At 44.6% G+C, this 14,921-nt stretch overlaps 1 protein-coding gene across 13 annotated transcripts in view; it reads right to left on the bottom strand.

Moving 5' to 3' along the window:
• The window catches only part of RUSC2 (RUN and SH3 domain containing 2), a 76,706-nt gene that overhangs the window by 44,558 nt on the left and 17,227 nt on the right, over positions 1–14,921 (bottom strand). For 3 of the 13 annotated variants that reach the window (XM_070053949.1, XM_070053953.1, XM_070053960.1), the window contains one exon: positions 13,613–13,957. The exons of the other annotated variants lie outside the window; for them this stretch is intronic. The gene's annotated coding sequence lies outside the window, so the exon portion shown is untranslated. The remainder of the gene's footprint in view (positions 1–13,612; positions 13,958–14,921) is intronic. 13 annotated transcript variants of the gene reach the window in all.

Here is a 14,921-nt window from a genome sequence, read left to right as displayed (position 1 = left end):
CAGAGGCATCCCCTGTTGGTGCCAGTTCTAGTCCTGGCCACTCCTCTTCCCATCCAGCTCTTTGCTATGGCCTGGGAAAGCAGTGGAAGATGGCCCAAGTCCTTGGGCCCTTGCATGCACGTGGGAGACCTGGAGGAAGCTCCTGGCTCCTGGCTTTGGATCAGCCCAGCTCTGGCCATTTGGAGAGTGAACCAGTGGATGGAAGACCTTTCTCTGTCTCTCCCTCTTTTTATCTGTAACTACCTCTCAAATAAATAAATAGAATCTTAAAAAAAATACAGCCAAACTAAAAACCAGAAACAAAAATGATATACAGACATGTGCATGTAACAGGCTGCAGATTTTACAAGTATAGTTTAGCAGAGAAAAAGATCTGCATTTCCTGCAATCAAGACACTCAGTAGTTTTGGAAACTGTCAAGGCAGATAATTTTATGATTAATTAATTTTAGAGGCAGAGAGAGAGCTCTCATCCACTGGTTCACTCCCTAAACACCTACAATGGCTGGGACTTGGCCTGTGCATAGGTGGGAGCTGGTAATGCAGTCCAGGTCTCCCAGGTGGTGACAGAGACCCAATACTTGATTCATCACTGCTCAGGGTCTGTGTGGCAGGAAGCTTGAGTCATGTATCTAACACAAGTACTCCCAAAGTGGGTATCTTTCTCTCTTTAAAAATATTTATTTGTTTGTTTGAAATTCAGAGTTAGAGAAAGTGATATATATATAGAGAGAGGTCTTCCATTCGGCTGGTTCACTACCCAGATGTCTACAATGGCCAAAACTGGACCAGGCCAAAGCCAGGAGCCAGGAGCTTCATCTGGGTCTCCCATGTGGGTACAGCGGCCCAGCACTTAGGCCATCTTCTACTGCCTTCCCAGGCCATCAGCAGGGAGCAGGATTGGAAGTGGAGCAGCAGGACTCAAACTGGTGCCCATATAGGATGCCAGCATGGCAGGTGGAGGCTTTATCTCCTACATCAGAATGCCAGCCTGGGATGCATCTATCTTAATGGCATCTTACTTTCTAGGCCTACAGCCTGCTCCTAGAAGGATAAATTTTAGCAAAAGCAAGAAGTACTAAAAAAAGACAAGACTATGATCTTAGTATACCTCTATCTCATGTCTTTCCCCACAGTCTTTCTGCTGACCTTCTACTTCAAGACACTCTTCTTTAAAAATCAACAGGAAGTGCTTTTGTTTGAATCTAGTCAGGCATCCGCTACACCAGCAATAACCTATGTTAGGTAATTCCTTTGGGCCATATTTTTGCCTTAGACTATGTGACTGATGCCAGTAACAAAGGTTAGAAGGTTCAAATCCTAAGAAACCAAAATAAATTATGGTATACTATACTCTCTTCTCTGATCTAGAAGTATCTGGAGGCTCTAACACCATCTTGATTCAATTAATCAATCAAACAAGGATCTACTACACTCTTACTATGTATGAGGTACTATACGCTGGATGTTCAGGGGAAATAGCCCCAATTTTAGGGGCTCATAATTTTGCCCAAATATGCTAATATGTCTTTGGAGAGAGCCAGAACAGAAGGATGTTTCAGGATGTGAGACAATGGCTAACAGAAGTCGTTTCAATTTTTTTCCCCAGCCCTACTATATAAACAGAGCTACCCTGGTTGAAGCAGAGAAGGCAATTCTAGGGGATCTAAGGGCTTAGAGGAAGACACTGTGAAAACCTTTGCGCAAAAGGCAAAGGCCAGGATTGAGTATGATTTGTTGGGGCTGGGATATGGGCAGTAAGATAAATAATTAACTGATAGAAACCATCCCTTTTTCTCTTTCTTCTTGGCTCCCAGATCAAAGGTGTTTGCAAAATGATACTGATTAACTTCACTAGTGGGGATTTAACTTCCCAGAACAGAAATAAAACTTTGTAACTGAGTGCAGGTGAGTCCACTTGTGTAGCACACTCCGTTCGCTGCCAAGGCTCTACCCTTTACGGGCCATGAGATTTAGACGGAGGCTCTGAGTTTCCTGTAAGATGTATTTCTCTCCAAAATATGTGAGAGATGCTGAAAGCATTTTGAGGTTTAAAATTTGGTGGTAACAGTGATTTCTGAGGGTGTCTGGGACTGAGTTGCAAAGAGAGAATAAATAAGCTGTTAGATGCTCGAGAGCACCTGACTATGGCATCAGGGGTCTGATTCCACAAATGGAATAGCAGCCACGCCCAGGGGGTCATCTGTCTTTCCTTTGGATCTGAAGTTGCTCCTAGCTGAAGAGGCCACTGTCCCTAACTGGTATTATGCTATTTTGGACTGCAAGTGAGACCAGCTAGCACGCTGGGAGCATGCTGGAGGGGCGTAGCCTGTAGAGCCGTCCCAGACACACCAGCTGCTTCCTTATTAGGCCTTCCTAATATAGTCCTCTTTCGAAGCACAGAACTAGCTTTGTTTCTAGCTTCTCACACATGTTGTTCAGCTAAAAGCCCACCCCAAAAGTCAAACACAAACACTCCAGAAGAGGCTTGGCTCTGAAGCAGAATGGATTCTTTCCTGGGACCACCTCGGTGTGTGCGTGCTGTCTTTTCCCCAAGTCTACGTCCTCCCTTATGAAATGGAAATACATGGGCACCCTCAAAAAATATTACTGACAGAATATCCAGGGGTGGAACCCTCAACAGGCTCCAAAGCTTTTTACCTCTGATGGTCATGGGTAAAATGGAATGGAAACCACAGCACTGGGAAATTATACCCAGGAAAATATGCTAGAAGGTACCAACTCTCATTGAGCTTAAAAAGTTGATAATAACAAACGTATCTTGGTCCCAGGGTCTCTAGAAAAAAAGGATTATCTCTAGAAAAAAAAAGTCTCTGGTTATGCTGCTGGCAAGTGCATGCCTTTCACCATTAGGCTAACCATTTGAGTCCCTTCTCAGCTCGACTTGCAGTGCTTGTCTGGTGGCATTGGGATCAATCAGATGATCTCTTAAGGTCCCTTTCAGTTCTACTTAGAAACGTAGCCACATTTAAACCCAAAGCCCATTGTTCCGTATGCAGGAACCCTTGTGCACTCCAATAGGAATACAAAAAAACATACCCACACCTACACTCCCAGGTGCCTGGCTTCCAACTGCTCCAGTTATAAATCTCTAGAGACTTGGAATTTGCTGTATGTAAACCCTATTTATTTTGAGGCTGTGGATTAGTGGGAGAGAAGAGGACTGTAGTAAATTAGGAAAGCTTTAGTTCCTACCTTGACAGACTGAGGTCTTCAGATGAGGGGATGGAGAATGCGGCAGTAAACGAGGCCCCCGGGACAAAGCCTCCCAGTGCTAGGTGTGGGTGAGCAGCAAGGAGCAGAATCAGCAAGACTAAAGACAGTGTACCAGGGTGGATGTCAGAAAGTCCCAGCAAGGCCTGCTGGCCAGCTCTCTGCAGGAGCAAATTAGCTGGAAAAAAGCCCCCCCATGCTGCTCCTCCATTGTTCAGTGTGGTCGGCCCCTTGCTTATTGCTTGGTTGTTCCCTTTGGCTCCTGGTCTCCAGGAAGCAAGGCCAGAGGGTTCTCTGCTTCTTCCCAGTCCCTGCCCCCTCGCCTCACAGAATGAAGCACGCAGGCTGGTAAGCTGCTATCCAATCAGTTTGTCCAAAGCTGTAAATAAAAGGGCACATATGCACGGTGAAGTAGGCTATGAGAAGAATCTAGATTGGATTACACAAGCCAGTTGTGGGACCAGAGTCGGGAGATAAAAGGAGAGGGAAGCTAGCTGCCCTTCAAGGAACTCTCTTCATTTAAGTATATCCTGTCTTCAGCATGACTGCCAGAAGCCATCACCGCCTTGTTCCCCTGGGAAACCAGGTTCTAGTTGGCTGAGTTCTCAGCAGAGGGGTCACTGTCCCTGAAACTCCTGACTCCCAATCAAAGTCCTATCTTCCAGCAGAATTTGGAGACAGTCTCTGGAGTCCAGCACAAGGTGCTTGGTAAGAGTACTGGGTAGGCCTCACTAGCAGGTGGCAGCAAAGACCATTTCTGTACATTATTAACTGGGTTTAAGATATAACACTAAAGTATTAGTAATTTTTTGTTTTTGTTTACTCAAACAAAAAATTTAAAAAGTGGTGGCTGGAGTCTGGCCTGAGTCCCAAGTATCAGGAACCTCAAAGGCTTGATGTAGAATTAAATAAGATGTTACACATGAGTAAAGTACTGACATGTGGTAAGTGCTCAGTAATAAGTCACTACTAGGACTGTATCTTTGGCAGATGGCCAGCAGAGTCCTTTCCTCTCTCCTTTCTCAGTTTCCCAGTAAATCTATAGGCTGCAGGTTCAGGGAACTGGCGGGCAAAAATCTCTTTGGAAGAGCCAAAGGAAATGGAAGACAGTCATTCTTGTCTCTCTCCCCTGTACTCAGACTAAGTCCATCATCTTGTGTCCATTACACCCCAGTAGGCTGGACCCTGGAGACTTGAGGCTCTTCGAACCAAAGACACTAATCCAACTCCGGCATTGCCTGTGTAGGGCATGCTCCCAGACTGCCGGTGCCTCTTCTGGGGCTCAGATCAGATCCCAGTAGGTGAAGGGAAGAAACAATATGATCCCAAGATGGCAAGATAGGTCTGTCCAGGCTGCTGTCTGCCCATCACAGCTGCCTGTGAGGCCTACGAGTTAATAATAGCAACTCTGATGCCAATGGATTAAGACAGAACTGTAGGAGGTGTTTATTTTTACACTCTGGCGTCAGTATCAAGTTCTACTGGTTACTGCCCAAATGTAGGGCAGCTTCCTGCTATAGGAGTGGCCTCAGGCTTCTCCAGGTTGCTAAGTTGGATTCTGGAGGAAGCAAGCCTTGTTGAAAACAGTTCTGCATTAACAGAGACTGGGAAGGGGAAAGGAAAACAGAGCGCCCCAATGTTCAGTTGTCTAGTTCCAAATCTCTAGGATCAGCTGGATCTCAAATGGAAAGCTGTTGCCCACAGCATTCTCCTAAGCCAGGTAGGCCTTGTTCACTTTTTTTTTTTTTTTTTTTTTGAGCCAGGTAGGCTTCGGACAAAAGACCTAATATGTTATTTTGTACAGGATATGCACAACATACACAAATTAGCTGCACTGGAAATGATCTAAATAAAAACAAGGAAAAACTGCCACTCAGCTAACCAGCTCAGCTTATCAGTCACCAGTTCAAGATTAGTGTAGCAAGTGTTGACATGTGATGTTCTGACATCTGCTGACAGAAAGTCTTCTTGAGAAGGCTTTATGGAATATTTAAGACAAAGCAGAGGTTAGGCTGGTTCTCAAATGATTTCCTGGTTATTAGCAGGTACATCAGATTCCTTGAAGATCTGTGTCACCAGAGCTTCCTTCCTAGACACAACAGGATAGAAACACCAAGAAGCAAGCCTCATCTGGCTGGCAGCCAGTGCCCAGATAATCTTTCCTCAAAGTCTCCGTAGTCCCCAAGGGATAAACTAAGGTTCTAGGGACCTGACTCGGACCACAGTATCTGGAGCCCTCTGGGTGTCCCACTCTGCCTCTGCAAGGCAGCTCCTGGCACAGGTTTCTACTTGCCCCAGCACGCAGACAGCAGTTAAGAGGAGGCTGACAGCCAGACAGCTGATGTAAATAGATGTAGATGGCGTGCTGGGTGCCACGTGCTGGCAGACTATTGTGGAATGACAAAAATGTACCACACACCAGGTAGGAATGCTGAAGTGGAAAAAAAAGCAGCCAAGCTCACATAATAGTGACTCCATCATTGTCCTGCCTGTGGCTGACTCATAACCATCCTCGGTGACACAACATACCGATTCCTTTAGGAGCTGGGATGTTGGCAGGAAGGCAGGCTGGTAAACCATTAGTCAATACGTTTTTTTTTCCTCCATCATACAAGGCTTGTTCACTTGGTCATCAGAACAATGCAGCCTCAGAAACAACTAAATTTGATCACTAGTGATAAGGGAGGTTGATCTCAGCCCTATCTGGAAGCTGCCCGTGCCTAGGATAGTGGCAGGATGCCCGAAGATGGGAACACTGCTTTCATTCTTGGCTTTTCCTCTAACTTGCTGGGTCATCTGGGGCAGGGTACCTGTCCTCTCAAAGCTTGAGGTTTACCATCTGGAAACGGACTAATTGTATTAAGTCCCTGATGGTAAGGCAAGGGAAAATGTTTTGGGGGAAAAAAGTAATAGGAAATGCAAATGCTGTCAAGTTTTGATCTAGGTGGAGAGCCCTGGCATTCTGGGTCACAGAGGCCCTGTTGGGAAGTGGGCCTGGTCCATGCTCAGAGCTGCTGTGCCCTTCTTTCAGGCCTCCGGTTCACACTTTTTTTTTTGAGGAGCAGGTGAAACAGTGAGGAATCTGCTTACCTAGATATAATGTATTAATTTCCTCTAAAGTGTAATAATAGAAAAAGTTAAAACATGCAAGCCAGATGAAAAACCTTCACTTTCCCCACTGCTAGATTTGGGAGTTACAAACCAAATCCCCACCCCCACCCCCCACCCCCCCCATTTGAGGGCCCAGGACACTTGTCTGAGGCTTGTATCCCAGATAGCTCATTCAGCAGCAAGATTTACTGGGGTTGGCCTAAAAGTCCTGAGAAAGCAACATTAATGAAGGGATTCATTCCACTGCTCAGTCAGAACAAAGGCAAGACTGTATTCCAAACCCAACACAAGCCTTCACTCTTTCCAGCCCAGCAGTCCCTCAGGATGCGGTTCATCTAGGCCTCCAGAACTCGAAGAGGAGAAATCGAAATCTGTTCTTGACATCTTGTTTTTGCCAATGCCTACCTTGGGATTCAAGAGATGTTTAAGCTTCCTTGTTGACTCTGGTGAGCCCGACCACCTTTCAGAGAAGGGGCCTCTGTTTGAGGGATCAGCAAACTCTTCCCATAAAGGGCCAGATTGTAAATATTTTGGCTTCATGGGACACATAATTCTGCCACATAGCCTTTGCATTTTAAATTTTGTTGTTAGTTAATAACTTATTAATAATTATAAATCAATAATTAGTTGTATAATTTATAGTTGGTAATTATTTGTATACATGGAATACAAAGTAATGATCAACACCCACAATGTGGAATGATTAACTCAAGCTAATTAGCATATCATCACTTTTTGTGGTGGAAACATTTGAAATGTACTCCCTTAGCAATTTAAAAATGTATAATATACTTTTTCCCCAATCCTTTTAAAAATGTACAAGTCATTCTCAGTTTTGTGCACCATCCTTTGCTGACCCTTATTCTAGCTCTTAAAAGACCTCTTTATTCAAGCTCTATAATCTCAAAGTTCTGACCTTCTTGGGCCTACCTAAAGATGGCTTTCTTCTTCCCACAGGGCTGATGCAGATATTTCAGAGGTGGCCCCTCTAAGGAGCCAGTGAGGAATGTGAAGGAGGATCCCTGAGGTTATTTGTACTGGAGCTGACAGGCTGGCTAATTTCCCTCACATAAAGCACTTCAAAAGCATCTGTGGAATTTGGTTTATTGCATTATCATTCTGGGGTGTAGATGGAACCATAAACCATCTTTATCTTTCTATTTCTGCTGAACGATACTATTCCATGCCTTTACAAGGCATTCTCCCCGCCTCCCTGCTCCCAGGATCCAAATCCACACTTGCAATGGCTCAGGCCCTAATCCCCCTGCTCTCCAGTTCTGTATGTGGTCTAGTTGTATATAACAAGAAAACTACCCAGACAGATAGGTTTGAACACAGTAAGTATGGATGAAAGGCATGAGGATGGGTGAGTCCATTTCAAGCAAAGACTCAAAGACTTAGTGCTTTACAACCAATGTACACACTATCACAGGTTTGTTTTTTTTTTTTTTTTTTTTTTTTTTTTTTTTTTTTTTTTTTTTTTTTTTTTACAGGCAGAGTGGACAGAGAGAGAGAGAGAGAGAGAAAGGTCTTCCTTTGCCGTTGGTTCACCCTCCAATGGCCGCCGTGGCCAGCGCGCTGCAACTGGCGCACCACTGATCCGATGGCAGGAGCCAGGTACTTCTCCTGGTCTCCCATGGGGTGCAGGGCCCAAGCACTTGGGCCATCCTCCACTGCACTCCCTGGCCACAGCAGAGAGCTGGCCTGGAAGAGGGCAACTGGGACAGAATCCGGCGCCCCGACTGGGACTAGAACCCGGTGTGCCGGTGCCGCAAGGCGGAGGATTAGCCTAGTGAGCCACGGCGCCGGCTGACTATCACAGGTTTTGTAAATAGGATCAAACTCTATGGGGGCAACCTAAGAATGATGTACAAATGGTTAGTGAATCTTTGGGATTATAGCTTTCCATATAACATGAGCTAGAGGGAAATGAATGACACAGCTGGAGTCTAATACTTATAATAACATGAGGTATTATTTATTATTTACTATGCTATCCATCATATTAAATATGTCATAAATGTATTTTTTAAAAAGATTAATTTATTTGAAAGGCAGAGCAACAGAGACTGAAGGGGAGAGGGAGAGAGAGAGAGAGCGAGCAAGAGATTTTCCACCTGTTGGTTCACTGCCCAAATGCCTACAACAGCCAGAATTGAGCCAGGCTGAAACAAGGAGCCAGGAATTCCATCTGGGTTTCCCAAATAGGTGGCAGGGACCCACATCATCTGCTGTTTTCCTAGGCACATTAGCAGGGAGCTGGACAGGAAGCAGAGCAGCTGGGACTTGAACTGGTGCTCAGATATGGGATGCTGGTGTTGCAAATGGCAGCTTAACTCCCTGAGCCACAACACTGGCCCCTCATAAATACATTTTGAATCTTCACAGTAACCATGCAAAGCAAATATTGTAATTAATTAGTTAATTAATTATCTGAGAAGCAGATAGAGAGGGACAAAAACACTAGATAGAAAACTTCCATTTGCCAGCTCATCCTCCAGATACCCACAATGGCTGGACCAGAGTCAGGGCCTAAGCTGGCAGCCGGGGACTCAATTCAGCTCTCCATGTGGAAGGCAGGGACCCAGCTGAGTCATCACCACTGTCTCCCAGGGTCTGCACTGCCAGGAAAAAGGAGTCAGAAACTGTGACTTGAGACTAGACATGCAAATGTGGATCATGGGGGATTTAACCAGCATCTCAAGTAAATATTATCATTCCTATTTTGTAATTGAGCAAATTGAGGTTCTTGCAGAAATTAATGCTATCCAAGATCACAGAGCTAGAAAGTAAGGGACTTGTGTTTGGATTTCTCATCTAATATCAAAGCCCTTACTCTCTCCACATTTATAATATACTGCTAATATCCTTGGTGGAGTACAATAAGCAAATGTCTTAATGTGGGATTAATATGCAGCAGCAATCCATTGTTCTGTCTTTACATAGTTTAAATATTAATGAATGACAAGATACTGAACATCTCAAACATGGCAATTTCATGTGGTAGTGATTTAAGACAAATCAATATAGTTACGTTCACATTTAAGCAGGGGAGTTAACACTTGTTCATTCTTGACAAGAATAAAACAGAATTTTAATATGCTAAATCTTTGCCCAGTGGCCAAATAAATCTCTCTCAAACACTGACATATGTATATCTTTGTGCAATCTATGTATTTTGTAAACAATTCAGATGAATTGAATTAGTTTCACACTTTCCCAGGGCTGAATATGTTAATTGCCAATCAAATATTCATTCTCCCACAGTGGACATTTGGTGTAGTGGTTAAGACTCCACTTGGTTGCCAGCATCCTGTATCAGAGTATCTGGGTTTGTGTCCTGGCTCAGATCTTGATTCCAGTTTCTTGCTAACGCCCACTCTGGAAAGCAGAGGTGCTGGCTCAAGTAGTTGAGTCCCTGCCACTTACATGACAGACCCAGACTGGGTTTCCATCTTCTGGCTTCAGCCTGGCCCAGCCCTGACTCTTACCTCCTTTTGGGGAATGACTCAGTGGATAGATCTGTCTGCCTCTCTTTCTCTGCCTCTCTACTTTTCAAGTAAAAAAAAAAAAAATCATTCTCCTTTTCTCTTTCAAACTAACAGAACCCAAATATTTAGCTGCGTACAATGCTACCCAACTAAAATGCTACATTTTCACCTCCCTTGCAGGTAGGTCATTTGACTGAGTTATGGTATAAGTGTCGTGTGGGACTTCTGGGTAATCTCTTTATGACCGACAGGAGGCATCCTTCATTCTCCATCCTGCGCTAGGAGGTAGATATGGTGAACAGAAGTTCAGTAAGCCATAAAGATGATCGAGGGACAGCAGAGCAAATAAGTGGAAGGGGCCTACCCAGGTCTTCTAATGACTGTGGAGCTGCCATTCCAGCCCAGGACTGTTTATCTCTGGATTTCTGCTTTGATTGTTGAGAAAGAAATTAACTTTTACCTTATTCAAGTCACCAATTTTGGATTTCTGTTATCCATATATCCTTCAACTTTATTTATCCTACTACATAAAAAAAATTGTCTTATTATTCTATTCATACCTCTCCATCCCTTCTGCTACTTAAGACTAACCTGTACTGATCAGCTGGCTGAATTCCTATGTCAGCTCTAACTTGATCTCCCTCTAAAGAGTTATCCTTTGAAAATGAGATCTATTTATATCACTCTCTTGCTTAAAAAACCCTCAAGGCCTTCCATAAAATCCAAACTCCTTAAAGGTATACTCTGCCCTTCATCACTCACCTCTTCAGTCTCATTATTTTTGCCAGGCAGAGTTAGACAGTGAGAGAGTTATAGACAGTGAGAGAGAGACAGAGAGAAAGGTCTTCCTTCCATTGGTTCATTCCTCTAATGGCTGCTACGGTCGGCACTGCGCCAATCCAAAGTCAGGAGCCGGGTACCTCCTCCCGGTCTCCAATGTGGGTGCAGGGACCCAAGCACTTGGGCCATCCTCCGCTGCTCTCCTGGGCCACAGGACCCAAGGACTTGGGCCATCCTCCGCTGCCCTCCCAGGCCTCAGCAGAGAGCTGGACTGGAAGAGGAGCAACTGGGACTAGAACCCAGGGTGCCGGTGGAGGATTAGCCTAGTGAGCCATGGCCCTGGCCGTTTCAGTCTCATCCTTTGCCCTGCAGTTATACCATCAATTCTACGAACTGAACACTGCTTCTCCATTTATGTGGCTAATTCCTAATTACTGCAGGTTTTCAGTTAAACTATCACACATTCCTTGGCTCTTACTAGCCTACATTATGTGCCATGGTTGTGTGCTTTTTATAATTGTTCCTTGGCTTCTAACACTCGACAGCAAGCTCCGCGAGGCTGGAACTCTGTCTATCCTTATCTGCTGCTATAACAGCATCTTCCCTTCTCTTTCCCCATCTTTACTAACACAAGCTAACTACTGCTAATCTTCTGATTTATCTGGGACCAGTCTTGTTACTGTGGCTAGTCTGCTGACCCACTGTCTTCCCTGACCTCCTGCAATGACCTTTTCTCCTTGAAAAGTCATCCTGCTAGCTTGCAACTTGGGGAAGGGCATATCTAGGACCACAAAGTCTGCTTTCTTCCTGGTAGCCACTCCTGGGTCAGCTCTCCTCTCTGGTGTATTGGCTGTCCAGTGTTGAGCAGCTTGGGATTAGTTTTGTTCTGACAACAGTGTCTGGCATATAGAGTAGATAAAGTTTCTCAAATGAGTGAATGAAATATTCAAGCGGGCAGTCAAGTAATATGCAGCAAAATATGAAAGAAGCATATTCTTCAGCCTACTTCTATGAAATGTATTAATAAATTATATTGAAAAATCACACAAATTTATATGCATAGGGATATCTGCTGAGCACTATTAAAAGCAAAAACATTAGAAAATATTCTAAATATTCCCTTATTAGTGAATTAGTTAAATAATTGTGGCACAATCCATGCAATGATATACTCTACAAAGCATAATAAAACATTGTGTTGTGATGGTTGCTATGATAAAACTGTACCCAGGACATTGCTTTTTTTAATAAAGCAAATTATGAAGTACAATTTTTATTTAAAATTAAACATTTTTATTTAAAAATGGATACACATTTTCTTCTTTTTTGTTTACTTGTAATTTCTGAGAATTCTGGCAGTAAACAGGTTGATGGGCTTTTTTGGGCCCTCCGGAATCCTCAGAAGCCTGAAAGCCTGACCTTCATGGGCCACATCAGCACAGAAGACACGAGGCACTGCTCACATCAGCATGAAAGAGGACAGACACCTCTACTGGGACAGTGCTTATCGAATGCCTATTGAGTGTCTAACTTCAGGGAAGAAGCAAAAGCCGCAGGCATGTCCTGGGGCAAACTGGGTTTCACTGAGAAAGCTAAATGTTATTTTGGAAGATTCACGTGACAAAGTCTTGAAATGCTTTACATCAACTTGGAAAAATTATGGAAATAAAACAATTAGGATGAAGATACTCTAAACTTGTGCCTGTTCCTTTCACTAACAATTTTGTAAAATAACAGTCCTACCTGAAGAGGGGGGATTTTTTTTTCCTTGAATTAGTACATTAGTCACAGGTAGACATAAACCTCCTACCATTTTTATAGAGGAGAGTTAAGATACAAGAATTACATAAAGCACCAAGGGCTATAAGGCAAAGAAGTAGGGGCTGGTGCTGTGGTATAATGAGTAAAGCCACCGCCTGTGGTGTTGCCATCCCATATGAGCACTGGTTGAGTCCTGGCTGCCCCACTTCCAATCCAGCTCCCTGCTAATGGCCTGTGAAAGCACCAAAGATCATCTGAGTGCCTGGGCCCCTGTACCCATGTGGGAAACCTGGAAGACGTTCCTGGCTCCTGATTTCAGACTAACCCAGCTCCAGCCATTGCTACCATTTGGGGAGTGAACCAGCAGATAGAAGATCTCTATCTTTCCTTCTCTCTCTCTCTAACTCTGCCTTTCAAACGAACAAGTAATTTTTTTTTAAAAAAGCAAAGAAGTATAGTTATTTAAATAGCTTCTCTTTTCCCCTTGGTTGCACACTGAGGATAGAGACTATCTCCTACATCTTGGAAATCACTCAACCTAGCCTAAAGTCTAGCACATGATAGATGCCTAAAACGATTACTGAACTGAACAAAGGAGGACTTAATCTTTACCAAACTTAATTGGAAAACTGTCTTCCTGCAGAACACAATTTGGTTCATTGTAGCTGTGAACATTTTTTAAATTAATTTATTTGAAAGTTGGAGTTGGAGAGAGAGAGAGAGAGAGAGAGAGAGAGAATCTTCCATGTGCTGGTTCACTCCCCAGATAGCAGGCTGCAATGGCCAGGGCTGAGCCAGACTGTAACCAGGAGCCAGGAGCTTCATCTGGGACTCCTCTGTGGGTGGCTCAGGCCTAAACAGTTGGGCCATCTTCTGCTGCTTTTCCCAGGCCATTAGTAGGGTGCTGGATTGGAAGTGGGGCAGTGGAACTGGGAATCCAACAGGTGCCCATATGGGATTCTGGGCTCGCAGACGGCAGCTTAACCCACTATGCCACAGCTCTGGCCCTAGCTGTGAACATGCTTACACATGTAGTACTAGTCCTCTTTGCTAGGCTGTGGGATGCCTAGCAAAGTGGTTGGCTTTTGGTACAACCAACTCCTCTCCTAGAGTTCCCACCCCACCCGCACTGCACTCCCTCTAATGCAGGTCCCGGGCATAAGAACCGAACAGCATGCTTCGGCCAGAACCAGACGCCCCTTCCCCCCACCCTTTTCTTCCTGTCTCCTCCCTTACCCTGGCCAGTCTTCAATTCTGTCCTCTTAGCTGCTTCCAGTAGGAGTTGCTGAGCAGCTAGGAAGGAATGCAGGATGTGTCTCAAAAAGTCCAGCGCTAGCTGAGGAACAGTTTGTTTTTTTCCTCAAAAAGGCCGTCTATAAAGTTACATAAGACTGGGCTCTCTTCATGGGGAGGTATTCCAACTCCATTCTTAAGCTGCTTAGAGTTTCAGGAAGAGGGTTTGGAATTTCCTGCTTGGTCAGCCTATACCAGTGCCATCTCTTGGTCAGAGGTAGGCAGGTTCCAGCAGAGAAGCCATTATCTCTGGGCTCCCATTGCCAGCTGCAGGCCCACTGAGTTCACCTGGGGACAGGAAACAGCAGAATCCATTTATAGTTAAGACCTCAGAACAAGAACTAGCCCCTCTGCCAGAAACTCAGCTCATCTGGCATCAAGTCTTGGAGCCCCACCCGTAGGAAGCAAGACCTGGGGAATCTAACAGCCCAAGCCAGAAGACTAGCAGCACTCTGGGAGGGCTTCCTTTCCTGCATTAGGTAAATGCATAAAGGAATTTGTGGTCCTGAGAGTCTTACAAGGGCTCTTCAACACACTCACGGAAAATGCATGTTATCTTTTAATTCCATTTTCCCACAAATTTAAAAACATCATTATTCATTTACTTGAGAGGTGGGGGAGGGAGAAAAAGGGAAAGGGGGAGAAACAGAGAGAGAGCGAGCGAGAGAGCGAGTGCATTCATCTACTGATTCACTCCCCAGATACCCTCAACAGCTTGCGACTGGGCCAGCTCAAAGCTGAGAGCTAGAAACTCAAAACTCAATTCAGGTCTCCCATATGGGTTGCAGGGACCCAACAACTTGAGCCTTCACCTGCTGCCTCCAAGGGTGTACCTTAGCAGGAAGTTGGAATTGGAGGAGGAGCTGGGATTTGAACCTGGGCACCCCAATACTGGGATGTGGGCATCCCAATCAGCATTTAACTGCTAGGCCAAACACCCACCCCTCCACAAACTTTTTTGAAGACCCTCACAGATACCAAAGCCTTACCCAAGGACTAGATGAATTGATCACTAAATATTAACTGAGCACCTGTGAAGTATCAGGCATGTACAATGTGAACGTGACAGAGCTGGTGCCTGCCTTCATGGAGCTTGCAGTTCACCCAGGGAGACCAAATGCATCTGACTACACAAACTATTAAGTAGGCTGTTGGAATGTGCTGCATTCAAAGGAAAGACAGTTAAGTCGTAATTGACAGCTCTGTCCCACGGGGTCAATTAACTTATTTATTAGTCAGAGACCAGTTTATG

This window comes from Oryctolagus cuniculus, chromosome 1, assembly GCF_964237555.1.
Source record: "Oryctolagus cuniculus chromosome 1, mOryCun1.1, whole genome shotgun sequence".
NCBI classification, from domain to species: Eukaryota; Metazoa; Chordata; class Mammalia; order Lagomorpha; family Leporidae; genus Oryctolagus; species Oryctolagus cuniculus.
Note: the sequence above shows the minus strand (reverse complement) of the source record. Positions and strands in the feature narration are given on the sequence as shown.